The 13,838-nt window shown below is 39.1% G+C and overlaps 1 protein-coding gene across 1 annotated transcript in view; it reads left to right on the forward strand.

The window, feature by feature from the left end:
- The first annotated feature begins 485 nt into the window (after positions 1-485).
- Positions 486-13,838, forward strand: part of luzp1 (leucine zipper protein 1) — a 45,157-nt gene continuing 31,804 nt past the window's right edge. The window contains exon 1 of the mRNA XM_088433742.1: positions 486-743. The gene's annotated coding sequence lies outside the window, so the exon portion shown is untranslated. The remainder of the gene's footprint in view (positions 744-13,838) is intronic.

Consider the following 13,838-nt stretch of genomic DNA (forward strand, 5'->3'; position numbering starts at 1 on the left):
GTCAGCAGAAAAAGCCTTCCTATCCCTGACTGCTTCCCACTGCTATCAAGTATATATGTGCATGTCATGTAGTCTCTCATTATATTTCTGCAGCCCTGTTATTCCTCATAACAGAAGATTTAAGTAGAGTGGGGAGCTTAAAAAGAGATTGTTCTTAATCTTGCATCAGCAACTGCATTTACCAAACGCTGCTTTAATGCAGTTGCAGATGCCCGTGTGGATTTATAGCAGACAAAAAGCCAGTTTTATCGTGCCACAACTTGCTTCGTGCGGCATTGTGTCTGTATTAGAGGAAATATGCCACATTGGCTGCGATCACCGACTTGACTCGCTCTTGTACGTGTATGCAGAGGAACAAGAAGGAATGGGGGAGAGGCGGGACCTCGCAGCCGGGGAAGGGCGTTCTCTTTGCGGTCACAGCGGGTAGAGCCATCCCGAGGGGTGGGTCCAGCTCCGGCAACAGGAGGAGAAAAAAAAAAGGAAAACCCACCTTTTTCATTGTTGGGGACGCGGTGGAATGTGTTCATCTCGAACGGATTCGGGAAGGGGATATCCGAGAGAAAAGTCTTGATTTAAGGGCGAAGCGAAAGGGCCTCGTAACCGGGATGAAGTTATCGTGTCCTCCGCGGCCGCAGTGAGGGCGACCGGGGACCGCGTGAGCAACACTTCAATCGCCGGTTGGCATCTTTTTGTGTGGATTTAATGATCTCCCTTCCCGACTCGACGACGGAGCGCATTTGAAGGTACAGTCATGTCTCGTTTTCACTGAGTTATCTTCACATTTGTTTGGCCGGACATGAGCCAACATGAGCCGGGGCGGCACAAGTGTTCAACTGCGGCAAGTTTCCCCCCCTCCAACCCCCTTTTTCCCACCTCCCCGGTCTCGCTTTTTTAGCCAAATTGTAACAGCTCAGGTGCTCGCTGTTTCGTCGACACGTCGATAAATGTTACCGCACTAAAGTTCGGCGGCGTGTTTGTCATATTTTTAGCTCATTTAAAACGGACTCACCGGGCCAGTACGACGACTGGTCTCGATTTAATCGAGAATCTCCGCGAACATGAACATGCCATAACTGTCTGTAAGCACGTTCTCGAAGCTGTTTTTAGTTTTTTTAATGGCTCTAATTTATTATAAGATGACCGGTGATTTTTAAATCAAAGAAGTGAAAATTAGAGTGGTTGACACAATAAGCTAGCGACTGTGAGACTTTGTACCCGGACCAAGTGTTTGTTTGGGCTTCACTTCCGTCCGGGACACCGCGGCACGTAAAACGCAGCCAAAAACGATTTAGAATCGAATTAGGAATACATTTCGTTCTTAAATGTATTTTTATGTCGCAAGAATGTGTTGGAGTTGTTCTATAAATCTCAACACCACAGAAAGCTGTCACAGAATGACAATTCGAAATCAAAAATCGAAATTTGGGTTTTGTTTTCATTTTGAATTGATAAAATACAGCTGTTCTAGCTTCATTTTTATTTTATCTGGACCAAATCTTACTACACGATATCTCAAGGACAAGGTACCCATCATAAGGACTCTAGTTGGGACACATGATCTACCAGAACCTCAATTCATAATTATTTATACAGAAATCCATTTCAACAGGTTGAAACATTGGACAATGCAAAGACTTTATATGGGCTATCAGTTTGACCTGCAGGATCCATGTAGAGGATAAAGAAAATGTGCCAGTGAGTACTGCAATATTTCCTAGCAAATATTTATGGCATTCTGCATTGTGTGTTAGCATTAAGCTAGTGGAATTTCCTCAAGCAAACTTACGCGGTGGGTATTTTGAACGCACAAATATACTTTTGTTTTCTCTTTAATTTGGCAGCTAAAAATAGTAAAAAAAACTTTATATAGGGTGTGCATTTGTCTTGCCTGACAGATCCATGTAGAGGATAAATAATATCTGCCAGCGAGTACTGCAATATTTCTTGCCTGCTAATATTTACAAAATCTATGACCTTTTGGATTGCATGCTAGTAGACTTTAGCAAAGCTATGTGCTTTTTTGAAACGCACAGAGTTACTTTTATTTGTTTTATGTTTAGTTTGACAGTAAACTAACTAGTACTGTTAATAAACAACTTAAATCCTCTTGTTTTGAATAACTTCAAAATATGCCAAACCACTGCTTGTTATGACATGAGCGCCATTTGCTCAAATTTCTGTTGCAAGTCAAAACAAAACATTTCAACTGAGCAATCTTTTAATCTATCCTGTTTCTCGAAAGACTCGTAAGTCATGTCAGTCGCGACATGCGAGTCAAGGTAGCATTGTAGATTTCAACTTGTGTCTGGTCAAACATCTTGTTCGACTTGTATGACCGTGAGGAACAAGAGAATGTAAACATTATAGACTTGAAGATTATTCGTTGTCATGGAGGACACGAGGACATCAAATCGAAACAACTTGAAGATCAAACGGTATCACTGATAAGATTGTGTAACATTGATGAAATTTTCTGACTCACTGTTAAAAACTCATTTATTGTACGTAGTTTGTATATTTGTATTATACTGGCCGTGGTGATTAAATCATGAAGATCACAATGTGGAACAGATTAATTCTTTATGCATTCGATTGAGTGGTGAAAGATGATTTGAGATGAATTATTTTGGGTTACAAACAAATTAAGGCACCACAGTTGTCTTTTTGAACCTACCGCAAGCAAAAAATCGTGATGGGAAGGTCTTTGCAGTTATATGGTCACATTTCTTCCCACGATGGAAACTGTTCACCGGCAACATTTTTTTTTTTAAAGACAATCATCATGTTGAGTGACTATTAACTGAAGAAATATTTTTATGTTTTTTACGAGTCCAGACATTCACTGTTACTTATTTACATTTATTTGTTTTAGGGGTTTGCCTAATGTGACTCTACAAATTACTACTGCTAAATGAATTAAATCCAAAAATAATCAAATATTTTAAGTAATAAGGTACTCAAGTAATTAATTACTTTAGGAAATTACTAAAGGAATCGAATATTTTTTGGTAATTATGTACTAAAGAAAATGATTACTTAATTGCTAAAGATTTCAATGACTTTAGGTGCTAAAGTACTAAAGTAATTGATTAGCTCAATAGAATACTTTGTTACTCAGTTATTTCGATTAATTGAGTATTGTAGTACTGGAATTATTTAATACCAGCCATTTTTAGGACATTCTCAAGTCAAACTCTTGGGAAAAAAAAGTGCATATTTAGGATTTAATGAGTTAAGAACAACGAACCATCAGTTGCGATCCATTCGCAGCGCTACTTGTTTAAAATCTGTTGGCTGCGTTTTTACGGCACACACATTTGTGTTCATTGCATGTGTTGTGCTGGAGTGCATGCACTGACCCAAGGTCACTAAAAGCTAAACAGTACAGTGTGTGTCCTGTGCTACCAATAGACGAGTCTGTGTCAGCGCTAGAATAGGTTCTTGTGCTGTATGGAAGAATAATCTGCCAGGTGGGGCTCATAAAAAAAAAAAAAATGCAGCAGAGGGAGGTGGTGGGAACTTGCCTTGACCTGTTTGCAACATGAAGGTGAGCAAGACTAAGAAAAACATTATTGAGGAGCGAAGACATTCTGGAAAGGTGACTCTCGATCACACCTGCTGAGCTTATGCTTTTGAAGCCCTCAAAATCCGTATCTCAAGCGTCGCTATACTGTATTTGCTCTTGTGCGTGTGTGTGAAAAAAGTTTTTGGTTCCCTGCTTCCTGGGATGGTTTATTACATGTGGAGGTTTTGAAGTTAAACAAGTAACAGAAGGCAAATCAAAAGCTGTGGCAAAATGATCCATGTGTTTACAGTCTGAGGAGTTTAGCTTCCAACTTTCTGCAATTTCAGGACTAATTTGGAAATGATACCCGACAGCGAACATTACAGTTGCCTCAATTGAACTTTTGCAAATTACGATGGTCTCTATAACTGAAAACCTTGAATGAATATTTTTGCCAATGTTCTATTAGCAATTAGCAACCATATCATAAATTATTGTTTTCTGCAATCTCAGTTTGAAAAAATGTCAATTTTTTACTAAACAGATTAGTATTTTAAAACATCTGATTAATCGACTAATCAGCATAATCGACTGCATTTGGTTCTATTGTTTCGAGTCGAGACCAAGTTTGTCCAAATTTGTTCAAATTCTCGGAATTTCAGCCTCTCATCAATAAATATTATCTGGTTTCTGTAATCTTCCATGTAAGCAGCTTTATCCTTGCTGAATCAAAATAAATGATTTGCAGGCATTTACTTTTTATTTGGAAATAAATTACCCACATATTGACCAATTTTCTTGCATGCTATGGACCAAGCAAGTGGCCAAATCTCAATTTAGGTCTTGCATTTTTTGCATTGTCAAAATAATTAATGAATGAACGAGTTTTTTTTAATATGTCTCTTTGACTAATTGTCAGATTAATCAATTATTAAAGTAATTGTTATTTGTTGTCCTAATTTCCTTTTCGACATGCCCGACCGCCACCTCATTTGTGTAAATCCATTCACATTCAAAATATCCTCATTGAAAATGAATTTTCAGTTGAATTCTGAATTACCTGCGATTAGTGGTCTTGAATTTGAAGATTCGCTAGAGTGTGACGCCTTGAATGACCTCGTTGTCCTGATGTTTGACCGAGACGACAAATAGTTCTAACCACATACCGGTCCATGAGTTATCCCTTTTTTTTTTTGCAAGGTGATAATCATACCTCTATCTCAAATGATCCCTTGCGTAATTGTTTTTCCACTCGCTCCGCGACCACCCTATGAAACTAGCATACCCTGCTTCGGGAGAAACCAAAAACTAATCATTATGGGTGTCCAATATGGGTAATTATCAGACTAGGCTCTAAACCTGAGGGATTATAGAGTGGCTAAATGACTGTTCCTAGGGATTAAATAAAAAAGTATTGAGGCTTACTGCCTGGGAGAACCAAACCACTGGGAATGTCCAACCAAGCTTGTCAGTGGTAGCATTACCGCCAGTCCGCACATCAAGTTTTATTCACGGAGCCCCTGCTGTTAGTGGAGCATGGTCACATTAGTGTGGAATTACAGCTGACGTCAAGTGTTGCTAGCGTGTCGAACCAGCTTGGAAGGTTGCTTTTTTTTGGGTTTTGAAATCTCACCGGAAATTATTATGGTGCGACTGGTGATGTTAACCAATAAAACAAGCAGAAGCGTCAGAGTAAGCGGTTTCTTCCGTGCAAATGTCGGAATATTCTCAAAGCACATGTAGCGTAACCTGGATATTAAATGTAATGGATAGCGCCTGACGAATCAGGACCGGATGGTGTTGATTATATTTAGTGGCGGACCCACTTTCAACCCCGCTAAACCGTCCGACCCAATAATAGAGCGGCCACTGTACATCGAGTGGTATTTTACGCATAACAAAAAAAGGCCTCTCTTGAAATAGCACACATGAATCACGGACTCGCGGAGAAGTCTCTGCATGAAAGCCAGCGACTGTGTGTCCGTTTCCAAGTGTATTTTTTGCGATAATGCTTTAACGGGCTCTGTATGCCTAACGGAGGCCGTTATTGACAATGTGCAGGACATCTGCAGTCAGATCTGCTGGGAGATAAAGACGATTTGTACAACTTCACAGAGTTACGTTTTTCAGATATCCTGATTTTTGTTTTTGACAAGTAGTCGACACATAGCGCAATTTCATATATCGATTGTCTCGTAACGGGTTCCCTTTTCAACCAAAATCCGCTAAGTCTGCAGCAGGGTGTGTGCTACCCCGAATTGGATCTCTAGGAAAAAGACATTCAGGGTTTGGTCTACTATGAAATATTCATTGATGGATTAGTCTCTCATCATAGCTATCGTCATGTTTCAGCCCGACAAAACAAAACTAGCTTTCCATTTGTAAATCTGTAAAATATCCACAGATGTTTAGTCATGGCTCTACTGTCGTATTTTCATACAGTGACCATCTCGTAAAAAATACTACAGTAAACTGTGCTGCATGTACTAGATTCTATTGTAGAAATCTACGTCGAAATTTTCACAGAAGCTTGCACAACTGCAAGAAAAAAACTATTTAAAAGTATTTATTCAAGATTTGAAAATTTTGTGTAGAATAATAGGGTATAAAAAATAGCAATTTCAACACATCTTCCACAAAATGTATCCCTATTTACAGAGAGCCTTCACTAGAACAACTTAATCCCAGCGCACACGAAGGTGTCGCGCCATGATGGCACCTTTTAAGCGACCGCATGTTTTGATCACGTGACCATTCAAGATGGTGCCCTCTGGGTGTATAAAGCTACATTAATGTGCCAGGCTAACAGTAATTGTGACTAGGTTTTGCTTGGGTATTTCATAGTCAACCAACATTAATAATAATGTGACAATTTGAGCTTTGAGCCTCCCTGGTAAGGTCAACAACGTAGGAGCGCTGGAGAGGAGGAACCAATGGGAAGTGAAATCTCAGATTCATGAGGATCTGTGTGGTTTTTCGACCTGGAGCAACCTTGTCAGGGTCCTCAAATAGAAGGCGTCAGTCTGAATGGAAGCCCCACCCATATTTGATGACACAGGTGACACATAGCTGTGTTATTGTGATGGTTTTGAAAGGTGCAATCACTGACCTTGTGTTTAGGATTGTGGTTGCAGCAGTGTCACATTTCTGTCATTGCTACTAATGAAGCACTATTTGTTTTGACACCCAACTGTTCTCCTTACAATCAAAAATGACCTACATACTTTTTACCTACTTGTCTCTAATACTGCTACACCCTCGTCTCTTGCCAGTGTTTTTTTATCCGCAATTAGCCAATGACATTCCTGCGATTCCAGCTGATGTCCAAACAGCTTGAAGTTTTTTTTTTTTTTTTGACTGTCTGTGCCAAAGCGCTTTTGAAAGGTGCTACTCCCAGCTATAGACAGCTGTCATCAGGTTCTAGAAATTAATATGTCAGTCACTCAGTCAGCAAGCCCTAGAAGTGCATTTCAACACCGAGATTTCACACACCTATGCGTAGGTTCTTATTAAATTCTCACAAACACGCAAACAGTTATTTCTGGCAAATACAGAATGGTGCAAAAGTTATAAGAATTTACTGACTATATTAATTTGTTTTTTGTATATACATGTATTCTTTCAGATAAACACCTCAAAATGATGCAATAAATCAGCTAAAATCTTGAAACAAGGACTGCAACTAATAAATATTTTTATACTCTGTTGATTTTGTCAAGCGATGAATAAAAAAAAAATACTTTGTTCGATACCAGTGTGAGTATTTAACTCTTGAGTAGTCAATGATACCAATACCACGAGTTCTTTTGACACACAAATTCCCCCCAAAATAATTACAGATTTTTAAAGGAAAAATATTAAATATACAATAGTATTAAATTAATGGAAAATGATCTTTTTTTTCTAGTTTGTAATTTCTACTCCAAGGGAGCAGCTGGTACTATTTTTGGCTTCCATCACAAAACAGTGTCAGATATCGGCTCAATACCAATACTTATATCGGTATTCTCCTATACCCGTTTTTAATTTCCGTGATTTTATTCAAAAACATATCATTATTTCAAAGGGACACGAATGAATTGTGATTCATTTGTAGATTTGGTCCATAACAGGTCAGAAAAGACCGCAAAATGTTTTTCATTGTTTTCCAAAATGAATTTCAATGGATGACAGAAATCAGATAGCGTTATCATTTACATGCTTTTTGAGAGGCTGAAATTCCCACTGATTGATAACTAGGGGGTTGATTAATTTGATGAATTAGTTCTTGATTTATTGTTCCAACTTAAAAAAAATCTGCAGTATCAACACATGGATGAAGTCTTCCAGCTCAGTTACTCCATCTTGTAAATTGTTAAATTCCCAGTCTTATTTATCTAAAAATAAATCAACAATGAATAATAGACTTCTGTATAACTCATTTAAGCAAAGATCTGCTTTTATACCTTCCTGAAAGTACTCTTGCCTTCAAAGAATCCTATTTTGAAGTTAGAATAACTCATGTTTATACAACTTCTCCTGCGTGTGTGAGGGTGAATGAACCCCCCTCTCGTTAGTCCCCGAAAAGCGTGCCAAACAACTTCCTCATTACAGGCAGAGCAAGTGGGCCCTCTTCTCCAATTGAGGCCTCACCATTTGGTGTCTTGGCGGACACCAAACAACTTGATTTCCAGAAAACGGATCATATTCTAGCTTCAATGTGAGATGCCAGAACACTCACAAATATCCATCCATTAAAATATTTTATCTGAATATTTCTTTAAATTGAACTCGCTGAAGCTATTGCTAACGTCACTGCAGGCTAATTGTTGCTTCTACCGCAAATAGACGGAGTATTCTGAGTCATCAGGTTGAAGGAAAATCATTTGAAGCAATAAGTCGAAACGTGACACGCCGAATTCACTCGCCGCTTCAGGGGAAAATCCTTGTGTTCGACTCTGACACATTGGATACCCTGTCAACTAAGCATTTGAAAGACATATGCTTTTCTTTTACTTCCATAAGACTCCAGCACTTTTGGCCTTCCTATGATTAAAGGGAAAAAGATCAAAACCAGCATGAGATAGTAAGCTGTTTTCACATTTGTTCACATGCTCCTATTTCACTCGCAAAATTCCAAAATGACTCAACTGATACCTTCAAAAAAAAAAAAAATGGGTGTGGCATCAAACGAGGAAGAAAGCATATAGTTGTGGCTCTAGAAACATTTTGTTGAGGTCCAAATATCTCTTCTTTTTTTCCAGTCAGTTTGGACGATCGCGATTTCAATTGATTATAATCGAAGCAATAAATCCGACAACCATTTATCTAAGGTTTGATTGATTAAAAATCAATTTTAAACTGTGTGCAGTAAGTTCAGACAACAACATACTGATTTGAAATCAGTTTTAAAACTATTCATCTTGCTTAATGCCACAATTAATTCGTTAATGACTAATGTAAGCTGTTCAAATCAATCTTCAGTTTCACGATTTTGCTCATTTTTAAATGGACGATTTTTAAAACGATGAAACATTTGAATGAATCGGATTCTTCTCCAACTTTGCATACAGCTCAATCGCCATCTGCTGCCAGCTGCTCGCCATTTCCTTTCTATCTCCAAAAACGCTAAGCCATCATGATAGGATGTAAGACGTTGTTCCAACTTGCTTGACATACATGAACAACTTTGTTGATCTCATTGTACAGTAAATTTATGAAGCAAAAGTAGCTCATATTTCACTGCAGTTTTTACACAAAGTGGCACGAAACGGATGTCTTCCGTTCTTTGATATCTCCGTTCCTCGTGAATTATTCACAAGGATGTAACGGTGGCCCGAGCCAGACTTCTGAACTGCTTCCTAATGCCATATTTCAGGTAATTTATGAACACTAGTTGCTTCCGTTGTCATCCACAAAGCAATACACCGCTGCCCCGCTGTGGTCCATGTGAAGGTTCGTGAACTATGGCGTGTAACCTAAGAACGTCATCATATGGTCTTCGTTTAGCGTCTCTACCGACCATGGTTTTTCCCTATTGCAAAGGCACCGAGATGCAGTCAGAGTCAAGTCCAAAGATGCCACGCTAGAATGTTCTTCATTATTTGTGGTTTTGTTGGCTGATCATGAGCATGTGTTTGACATTTTTGCCGGCTGTTCCGCCGCTTCTCGAGGTGTCTGTACTTTAGCAGCCCATTCCGCGGTATAGCTTCTGTTATGTCTTTTAAACAGTCCGATTTCCCGTGTGTATAATACGCCCTTTTATTTTTTTCTTGTCTTTCTGTATTTGTGTACGATATGGCCCGGATTTGCCAGCGTCCTTTTTTCTTCTTATTTTTAATCTCAAGCAAATATCTCCCTATAGATTTTGGTGTATTTGCTAAAGTGGATGTCAAAACCGCAGCGGCAATTTTTCTGGCTTAAACAGGACAGCTTGCGCAAGCTAATTTGTTAAAAGGTAATACTGTAGTAGGAGCGGCAACTGTGCCGTGCTGTCAAATTTTGCAGAGGCATTTACATTTATTAAACAGCTTTTGCAAATTAAATCTCGCCCGGGGCACTTGAGTGCTGCTAGCTGCTAACAATGTAGCCGCTAATCCTTGGGCGCCTCCTAAACACTAGCAAAAGCCTCTGTATAAGCGCAATTAGGTGTTTTTTTTTTTTTTTAAGAGTCTTAATTAGAGATTTCACAATGTCATTGTGCTGTTGACAAGGGGTGCCATGGCTACAGTTTGTGTGACGCCGCAGGAACAACTTCGCAGTAAAAGCGTAGACGATATGTTAGATTATTACTGTAATTGGAAAGATTTTATTTTGAAGTTGGCCTCACCATTTTCGCTGGCCTGACTAGTTTTGGCCAAGGTGATGGAACGAGAGTTTGTATCACTGTGAAAAATGGCGACATGATTTTGGATCATATATAGTATTATTCAGAGCATTTTATTGTTGCCTTTGCTGGATGAAACCTCACATATGAGTCATGGTCTGAAGTCTCACCTCTGTATGGATCAGCAAACAGTAATTGGTGCATGTGCAAACGCTCCAAGAGAGAACCTCACAATCAGAAGGTCTATTCATTATAGTTAGATTGCTCAGACAGGTGTCCTTATAGTTGCAGTTGACAAGAAGTCAAATATATAATCAGAACAATTCTGATTATGGCTGGAGTTTGAGCCCTGACACATTCTATTATTTTGTTTAGTCCAAAATTAATGATGCAACAGTGAAGTTTCGTTTGGGGACTTTGTCTTCACGAGCGACTTTTTTTTTTCTTACCTCGATCTCCAGTTTTTGTTCTGACACTGCGCAGGCCACCTTGTTTACGGTTGAGGCAGAGAAGGAAATGGTTTTCAAAAGCATGTAGGAGGCACGGCGAGCCAGCAAGCGGGAGGCGAGAACGAAGGGATGTTTTAACAATGGGCGCTACAGTTAAGCGCTGTAAATTCCTCTGTCTTCCTTTCACTTTTTTAGGTGTGCTTGAATTGTATCTCTTGCGATCAGCCTTAGAAAAAAACGGAGCCCCCTATTTTCCCTGTGCACACTTTTCTTCGCCTACTTGGCTCAGGAGTATTTTTGGACATTAATGAAAAGAAATCTGAACTGCCTACCCTGAAAAGCCACGTCTGGGTCAACTGGGTGGAAACTTGCGTTACTAATGTTCTTAACATTGTCTGTGTGATCCATGTGTTGTAAATGTGCGTTCTTTTCAGTCAAGTGTACAGCGCAGGAATGTTGTGGGTTGTGGGGGGGAAACAGGGTGGGCTCTGGACCTAACAGGCCTATATCTTCTCAAAAAGAGAGGTGAGGGGGGTGGGAGGTTCTGGGACATATTTGGCATATTTCAGGAGCCATTCCAGTCTGGTTCAAGATGCATTCCTCCTGGAGATTGACCGAGCGGACAGACGGGGAAGGGAGGTGAACGTCATGCTCGCCTTGTGATCCTGACAATGATGATTCAGACGAAGACTGAGATGAGAAGTCTTAGTAATTGTTAGTGGGGTGATTGTATTGTATCTTAGCATTGTGAATGGGATTCAAACGTCCAATACAACACACCTTAAACAGACCTAACATGAGCTAATCCGTTTGGTTGATCCAGATTGCTGGAAAATAAAAAAATATAGATTCACTGATAGCTTATCTGGCTCCACGTGGCAGCAAATTCTTGCCAAGTCTTTTCGTTGGCATTTCTGTTGTGGTACACTTTCGATACAGCTCGGTCAAAAAGAGACTGGCGCAATTTTTTATGTTATTCATTTGACAGCAATGCAGCTGTCACTCAACAACCCAATAAATTGGGTAAAATAAAAAACCCACAAATCAACCAAAAATTGCTTGTTTTGTGGGCGGAATTTATCTGTTTAACCAATCCAATTTGGCTTTGTTTTTGTTTTAGTTATTTATCTACGGGCGTACATTCGAAAATCTGACACAAACTGACATACCTGATCGTGAAAATGGGTCAAAATGTAAAACCTACAAAACAACTCAATGTTGGAGTGTTTTATGGGTTGTTTTTGGGTTAATACGTATATCCTGAGTGCCATTCTATTCATTTATGTCCACTGTAGTCGACTTTTGTTTTTGCCTATTTGTTTTGACAGATTCTATAGAGTTCCAATGTGTTTGCTGTTTTGATGAGACAAAATAGACACAACAATGGACACAGACGAATAGGCTGGCTCTCAGTAGGATCTTAGTCTGTTTTTGACCCAATGTGGGTTATTTATGACACAACTATTTTTATTGTGTGAAACTTGGAGGATTTATTATTGTAAGAAAGCTCTCGTTTACCATTTTTTGGAATTTGGCACACCCCACTGGGCCATGGTGGGTGTTCTGGCTAACCAAAGGCATTTTTCTTTTACATATGCCCCAGCACGCATGACAGTTTGGTGAGTGAAAGTCAACCAGATTTCAGACCACCTGAGTGGAGGTCTGAGTTGTGGTGTCAATGTTGTAACGCGATGTTGGTAAGTTCGATGGAGATGCTTGGAGAAAATTGTGGTTTTGGTTCCGTGGTTTTAGTTCATTGACATCATCAATCAGATCCACAAATGAAGACACTACAGACAATCAAATAAATAAGAATGAAATGCAGTCTTGGATTGGTGGAAAGTTAAAAAAAAATCACATTGTGCCACCTATATTGGCCCTTCATTTTTTCAACCTCATAAAAGGAAAAATGTTGACCCAAAGTTCTTCACCCAACAGCTGGTTTTGTATGCCTTGGATACCGAGTACCTTTTTGATTGTTTTTGTATCCAGCGTTATAATATCTCTCTTTCAACATCCCCTCCCATGACTACAGTTACTGCTTTGCTCCTCCAGGATTTATGAGGCGTTAGTGTGTTATTTGCAGTCAGTTGGGTACTAACTGACGCGACAGTGGTTGGCAGGAGTTTGTTGTGGAAGTCAGAACCGGCGCAGGGTTCAGGAGAAGTCGAGTTCATCCAGAGGCCATGAATCAGTGTTTAAGGCCGAGTTGGGGATGTGTGCTTTTGCATGTTTTGTTCTGTATAACAGAAACCGCAAAATGTCATTCACACAAGTGTTAGCAATTAGAATATGATCAAATAATCAGCTTTTCTTTGTTTGGACCGGATGCCTGTTGTCCTCGAAAACCGTATCAAAGAACTTGCCCATGCTTTGATTTGTCTGATGTCTTCATCTTTTCATCTCGTGTGCCACGTTCAATTCAGTTCCTCCTTTGAAAGGAAACTCATAAAAGTGACTCTGAAGAGCAGTTATGTTTGTGGTTGCTTAGCACTTTTGCTTCACCTCTTGCTAGTTGTTTTGTCTCAACATATGACATTAGCAGTGAACTTAACTCACTTCAGAAAAAGCCGCAATTTTACAGATAGTGAACTATTCTTCAAGTTCTATTCCAGAGGAATTTTACTGTCACACTAAACCTTAAACAGAATTGCATGTTGTGTATTTGAAATAATCACATTTTTCTCACTGCTTGCATAATGCTAACACGCAATGGAAAAACGTCATTAACAGGCCAATGAATAGAAATAATACAGACAACATTTTTTTTTTTGTCAATATCTTGTCGGTCTAGTAAGGTTAGGCCAATTCCGCTTTAAAATCGTACATTTTTTGATAGGATGTTCAATAACATTTTTTTAAAGGCAATAACCTGTACAGGTATTCAACTGTTGAGTTTTCACTAATATGAATACAAAGTTATTGTTACCCCAGAACCTTTGATATAAAAAGTTAAACCGATGCTTGATAATTTTAAAAAAGGGTCTTTTTTAATCAAAAACATACAAACACCGAATGGGCAATTTGGCCCAAAAATAAAATCTCTGCTTTTACCAGGCAATCTGGATGATTACAATTC

Source organism: Hippichthys cyanospilos, chromosome 14 (genome assembly GCF_059441005.1).
Source record: "Hippichthys cyanospilos isolate Australia breed blue-spotted pipefish chromosome 14, RoL_Hcya_1.0, whole genome shotgun sequence".
In the NCBI taxonomy this organism is placed as follows: domain Eukaryota; kingdom Metazoa; phylum Chordata; class Actinopteri; order Syngnathiformes; family Syngnathidae; genus Hippichthys; species Hippichthys cyanospilos.